This window comes from Sminthopsis crassicaudata, chromosome 1, assembly GCF_048593235.1.
Source record: "Sminthopsis crassicaudata isolate SCR6 chromosome 1, ASM4859323v1, whole genome shotgun sequence".
In the NCBI taxonomy this organism is placed as follows: domain Eukaryota; kingdom Metazoa; phylum Chordata; class Mammalia; order Dasyuromorphia; family Dasyuridae; genus Sminthopsis; species Sminthopsis crassicaudata.
The window spans coordinates 347,356,665-347,363,770 of record NC_133617.1 but is presented as its reverse complement, the minus strand read 5'-3'; the positions used below and the strand labels follow the sequence as shown (position 1 = coordinate 347,363,770).

Below are 7,106 nucleotides of genomic sequence, written 5' to 3'. Positions count from 1 at the left end.
CTCTGAGGTCACCCCAACCAAAGACTACAACTCAGGGCATTATACATTTTTGTTCCAGTAGGTTAGGTGGGAATATGCGTTGAGTTATGTGTCTTAAGCTCCACAGGGTCTTCTCGTCTTGTATTGGTATTCCCGCCTCTGCACGGGAAGGTCAATTTCACTGATTGGGAATAAGAGACAGTTAAACCCTCGTGATGCCATTCATACTAGTCCCTATTTAAAAGACAAGTGATTATGCTATCTTTGCAAGGTCAGGATACCTCGGCCTTTAAAGTAAAAACTCACCGGGCAGGCAGTGCCTCTAATACTGGTAAATGCTAGAGGTGATGTTTTTGGTAAATAGGCAGGGTTTGTGTTTGCCGAGTTCCTTTTATTCCTTTTAATCTTTCCTTAAATGCATACCTGAGTTGGGTTAACAATAATTGTAATAGGGTGCTAGTGTGTGGATGTGGCTATTTATTTGATTAAGTAGTAGTGGTTGTTCCAGGCTAAATTATGTTTATGCAAGGAGAATTTGTTCATGTTACTGATGTTAGCATTATATCTTCTATATCATTATTGAATTGTCCAATATTAATTTTAGGGATTTTGATAAATTTTTGGGATTAAGTAGTATGTTAATTTGAGCTTTAACGCTTTCTTAATTGATGGCTGCTTTTAGGCCTACGATGTTTTTGTAAAATTTTCATTATACGCTAAATAAGTTTAAGTGTCAAAAGCGATGTCCCCCTTTTGATTATCATTTAAATTTAAGTTAGGCTTATAAGTACTTTAGTTAAATTTAAAGTTGAACTTAAATTCATTTTTTGGACAACCAGCTATCATTAAGTTCCATTAGACTTTTCACCTCTATTGTAAAATCATCTCACTATTTTGCCACATAGAAGAGTTCGTTCTGTCAACTGTTCTACAATAGCTCATTTAATTTCGGGAAGTTGGGCTTAAATTCTTTTTGTCCGGTTTGACTAGCTAAATCATTATGCAAAAGGTATAAGGTGTAATCTTTGCTTTTTATTGCTTACAGGTTATTTAAAGGATCTTTCAAAGTTCCCTCAAGGTACTTTCGTTATTGTGCCTCTAAGTATCTGTTCTATCACCTATACTAGGATCAGTCAATGTTTTGAAGGTTTAGTAAGATAGTTTGATTTATTGTGTGTTAGGACTAGGTCTCGCTCAAAATGGTCAGGGTTAGCTGAAATCTTTTAGGTGTAGGCTAAATGCTTTAGTTAAGCTACATTTTGATATTCCAAGTGCACCTTCCAGTACACTTACCATGTTACGATTTATCTCCTCTTTTTTACGTATTCTTATTAGGTATGGGTAAGTTACTTTGTTGAGGGGGGTGACGGGCGGTGTGTGCGCACCCTATTGCCTTTTTCAATTAAGCTTTTTATTCTTAATTTACTGCTAAATCCTCCTTCATATCTTTATTTCAATAGACATTTCGTTATGTTCTAGAGTAGAAAATGTAGCCCATTACTTCCCCCTCCATATGCTACACCTTTACCTAACGTTTTTATGGTTTCATGATTTTGCTCACTTTTGAACCTTATTGGGGTGAGCTGACGACGGCGGTATATAGACTGTTCGGCGAGAAGGGGTGAGGTGTATCGGGGTTTATTGATTATAGAACAGGCTCCTCTAGGAGGGTCTAGGGCACCGCCAAGTCCTTTGAGTTTTAAGCAGTGGCTAGCAGTTCTCTGGCGAGTAATTTCGTTATTTAATTACCTCAGTTTATGGCTAAGCATAGTGGGGTCTCTAATCCTAGTTTGGACCTTAGCTTTAGTGTTTTCAGCAGGGGTAAAGTCACGTTAGTTGCGTATTTTAATAACAACTAGGATGTATTACAGCACAGTTGATTTTTAACCTTATTGAAGTGTTATTTTGCTTAAACACACTTTACGCCGTTGTTCTGTTAATTTGGGGTAATCGTATGACCGAGGTGGCTGGCATGAGATTTACCAACCTTTTTTACTATAATTTAGTCAAACTTGCATTTATTGCTCAATGTTAGTCACTGCTGTATCCCTTGGGGGTGTGGTTAAACAGGTGTCACGGGCTACTTTCAGGAGTGTGCCTGATACCCGCTCCCTAAAGCTCAAGGCAGAGTTTTAAGGGCATACTTACTGGATTGCGGAGACTTGCATGTGTAGGTTTAATAAAAATTAACAGTAAGGCCAGGACCAAACCTTTGTGCTTGTGGAACTGATTAAAGTCCATCTGAGCATTTTCAGTGCTATGCTTTGGTTAAGCTACACAAATTAATAAATAGGAAAAATATTTTTTATAAAAATTTAAATTTGTATACTATGTCAGTATTAATTTTTTTTTCACATTTGAAAAACTAAAAAAAAAAAAAAAAAAAGAAAACCAAGGTTTTGGTTTTAAAGTGAAAGATACCTAGTTTATATATAGTTCGTATAGTTAAAATAATATTTGTAGCAGTAGACTATGATTTCTAGTGTATTTATATTTTGTAGTACTTTTTAATACTTTATGATGCTCTAATACTCTGTAATACTCTGTAATAATTTATACCAGTAGTGTCTAATAGTAGTTTGGATTAGTTTAGGGTAAGCAGCTATTTGCGTGTCAAAAGAGATGTCCCCCTTTTGATTATCATTTAAATTTAAGTTAGGTTTATAACCTATTTCTCCGCGGTACAGGGTTGTTCTAAAATCATCTTTCTAGACATTTTTTATTGCACAATAATATTACATTATATTACTATATCACACATATATGTATATATATGTAATCATATTAGCCATCCCCCAATTGATAGGCATATTTTTGATTTCCAATTCTTAGTCACCAAAAAAGAGAACTTAGTAAGGATGCCAGTATTAACAGGATTCATTTAATTTCAGTCACAGACCAACTTACAGGCCATTGGACAAGGATATCATATTTAGACTACCTTAACGTTTAAGGTGTCCTGTAAATGTTTACAGTTTTCCATCACCATGAAATGATAGTATTGAGGGCCAATTTGTATTTTTTGTTTCATTAGAGTAGGATATTTATAGAATTTTGCCTTATTTCCATTTTTCTATAATTATTTTTACCTCCCAACTTAATACTTTTGTCCTTTTTTGTTCTGCCCGCCCCCTCATTATCTATTTATTTTCCCAATATGAATCTAGTTCTCTCTGGGTGGGAACTGTTTGTTCCAGTTCTTGGTCACCTCTTGAAGCCTACATGTAAAGCACCATGCTTAAACTGGATGGGAAATATAGGTGTATGGAGTAGAAATAGTGGACTCTTCTCATTAGTCTTGGTAGTTGAATTACAATCAAGGCCTCAAACCTATTTTATTATTTGGAACAAAAACAATCCATTTCCCTGTGATTCATTTTCTCCTTAGCAAAATAGAGAACACCATCTGTTCTCATGACCTTTATATATTGTGAAGGTGAGGCTGAAGAGAGAGCCAAAATATTTAAGTTGAATACTGGAGATATTTGATTATTGTTTTTGCTGGACTACCTTGTTAACCACACTGAGGTCATATTAAGTCATTTGGTAGAATCTAAAACTTATTACCTTAGATTTTGGAAATTGTGACTCAAAATAGCTATGGGGAAGAAATAGGCACAGACCTTTGCTTTCCTCCATAAAAATGAACTAGTTTAATTATCATCACTTCACAAATGATGAAAGTATAACTAATGCTCCAGGCAAAAGGAATTATGACCTTTAGGGTGCTACCTTTGTCAATGGATGGAATTGGATGCATGTTAGATTTAATTATGGATGAATATTTGACAGTGGTTGGCAAATGATTGAATATAGAAACTGAAAGAGAGCAAAGAGTCAAGGTGATTATAAGATTATGAATTTTGGATAATGAGACTAAGCAGAAACAAAAAGATTTCCAGGAAGGACAGATTGATGTGAATTTAAGATGAATTCCATTTTGGACAAACTGAATAGGTGGTGCCTCCAGGACAGATAATGCAAAGTTCTAGCAGGCAACTGGCAAATAAAAATTAGAGTTCAGAAGAGTGATTAAAATTGGATAAACAGACTTGGAAATCATCTGTAGACAGATGATTAGTGTATGGATAAAAGCAGATTAGATCTTCAAGGGAGAAATCACAGAGACAGGAACAGGTACAGGAGGAAATTCATATTAAAGAGATATGGAATGAATGATGATCTAGCAAAGGAGACTGAATAACAGCTGATGAATTGGTTATCAGTAAATTCATTAAAGAGAAGAATTATGGAAGCCAAAGAATGAGTATTCCAAAGGAGGAGGTTGTTGAAAGTGTCAAAACTTACAAAAATCAGGCAGAATTAGAACTTTAGCTTGCTTGAAATTGTTGAAGTCTTCCTATAGTGCAGAAACATACCTACGCTCTCTTTATCTCTGTGATTCAGAATTGCCATTTATTGAGATGAAAAACCTTTTCTCTTCTACTTCTCACTTACCTTTATCACATCCACAGACTATACCCTCTTTTTCCCTCTCATTCCTTGGGAGAAAATACATTTTCTTTACTATTAGAGAAAAAGTCTCTGGATTACATTTCCTAGAAGATGTTCATCTTACCAGTGCTTGTTGACAGCATCAGAAAAGAATTCTAATTCATAAAATGTTTTATATAACATGAGAGATTTAAAAAGAGAGTGGTGAATTTGGGGAGCTAAAAGAAAAGACAACTGATGGAATAGGACAAATGAGCAGTAATGCAGAGGTGAAGGGATGAAAAATCTAATAAGAAAGGAAGACAGAACTGGCCCTTACAGAGTGGTATGATGGTGAAATACATGAATTCTTGATTTCAATGGCTTCAGAGCTAAGGTGAGAAATGCCAGCAGTTCATAAAAAGTTCGTTAGAGATTCTTTGGGGGCAGGAGAGAAGGAGGAGGACTGTGGAGGAGAAATTCCAAGGAGGTGGTATAACATTTTAATTATTTACAAGTGAGGTTATAAATTCTGGAATGATTTCTCTAACTACCTCTAATATACTGGGGAGTGAGAATAATTAAAAGGGAATTTGATTTCAACTCCCCTGGAGGTGTTGGAGATGATCCCTTTGCATATGGATCTTTTTACTGCTTGATTTATTTTCTAATTAGTTACATTGTTTAATTCTTAAAAGCTTTTGATTTTGTATTTATGTACCTCCTGTATGGCCTAGCAGTAGAGACTGAATTATATTGGCTAGAGGTTTGGACTATGAGTTTCATTAGAGATTACTTCCAAAATCATGCTGCAATTGGTGGTAGAGTCTCACCCAAAATGTTCTTTATGTCTCCATCCTATACTCTTTCCATCTTCCACTGTTCATGGATCTTTCCAGTTGACTCTTTATATAAATGTTTTTATAATATACACTCCTTGAGAAAATGGTTCTTTCATTTTGTTTCTGTTCTTGTGTCCCTAACATATGGTACAATGTCTGGCATATATTACATACTTAATAAATGTTTGTTGATCCTTATCTTATCTCTGACACACTGGTCCAGGAGGAAGAAGTGACTAGCTTGCTTCTCATTGCAATGTCCAGAATAATCACCATTCTACAACTTATCCTTTCAAGGTTGGCTCTATATGTCTCTCTTATACTTTCTAAATAATTTTTGCTATAATATATCTGTCTCTGTGTCACTCTTTTTTTCTTTCAAGGAAATCAATACTTATTCTTCACCCCAATCATAGTCCTCACACCTAGGGACTTCCAGAGATACATGTTCTTCTCTTTTATAACCACTTTATCAACTTCCTCAATTCTTAAGACCTACACCTTACTCCACACACACAAATGGCCTTAGGTTTTTCTGTCACTCATAATTGTGCCACTTCTATGAGCTTGAACTTTCTCCTTTCAGCCATAATATATTTTTCAATCTCTTCCCTTGCCTTACTCCTCCTAAGAATAGATTTTATTCAACCTTATCATGACTTCTGGTATTTCTCTTTCTTAGTTCTCCCGGTTAAATCATCACTTTTCTGGCTAGATTCTCTTTTCTTTCAAGTCATTATAGCTGGCTAAAGGTTCATAAGAAAAGAGAATAAACAAATTCTCATGTTTGAAATGAAATTTTATATTGATAGTGGTTTTAATCATCTTTGTCCAATAATAATATATGACTGATACTTGGATATATGTTGCAGACTCAAATATTATTTCCAAAAGGTAGAATGAAGCAAAAGTTTAGAACACTTAATATTTCAATTCCTGAAGATATAGCAAGGCTATTACTACTAATAACAACAAAATAGTTAACAATTGTGTAGAGCTTTAAGCTTGGCAAAGTACTTTGAAAATATTATCTAAACATAATTTTGCAATAATCCTGGCAGGTAGGTTTTGCTATTATCTCCATTTTGTACAGTGGAAACTGAGGCAAACAGAAATAAAATGATTTGCCAAACATCTCACAGTGAATGCCCAACACTAGGTTAGAATTTGGGTCTTTCTGAAGAATCTAGATTTAACATTACCCACCTAAGTGCTTCCAATAAATACAATAGAGAATATATCCAAATTAGAAGAATGTTCTTTGAGTAATCTCAAAGACTAGAATTGGTTCAGGGGAAAAAAAATCAAGCAGTTAATAAAGAGGAAAACATTTTAAAATCAGTTTGATGGTGAAAAAAGAAAGAATGTGTATGAAATAAAAGTAGTTTGCCTTTTTAGATTTCATACCCCTAGAATAAAATTACCTAACCATTTTGCTAGATAACATTGTTATGGTCATTGAATACTAAGTGATTCACCAATGAATCTGGGGTACCATGTAGTGAAATTGTAGCAGCTTCTGCTCTTCAAACACTTAAGATCTAAAATTTCCATCTGAATTTTCCACACTAATTTAGTAAAGATATCCCTTTAGCTAATAGTGTCCTGCAGTTGTCAGCAAGATGAACCTTACAGAGTATTCTAAAAGATATACTATAGTATTCCTCTTTTCTTAGTCCTGCTTTGGCAATATCTACATCCTAATAGTACTCCAATGATTTGACTTATTATGACATTTTTAAAAGTTCACAGAAATAAATTTAAATTCATGTTTTAAATCAAATAGCAAATTTTACTTAAATTTCCACTTTATGCATAACATTATTACCAAGAGCAGTTTACCAAATTCTA

At 34.3% G+C, this 7,106-nt stretch overlaps 1 non-coding gene across 1 annotated transcript; it reads right to left on the bottom strand.

Annotated features, from left to right (window-relative positions):
* Positions 1 to 1,239: 1,239 nt before the first annotated feature.
* LOC141552417 (18S ribosomal RNA) lies at positions 1,240 to 2,194 on the bottom strand. The gene has a single exon (XR_012485202.1). It is a non-coding gene; the product is annotated as an 18S ribosomal RNA (ribosomal RNA).
* Between the last annotated feature and the right edge of the window lie 4,912 nt (positions 2,195 to 7,106).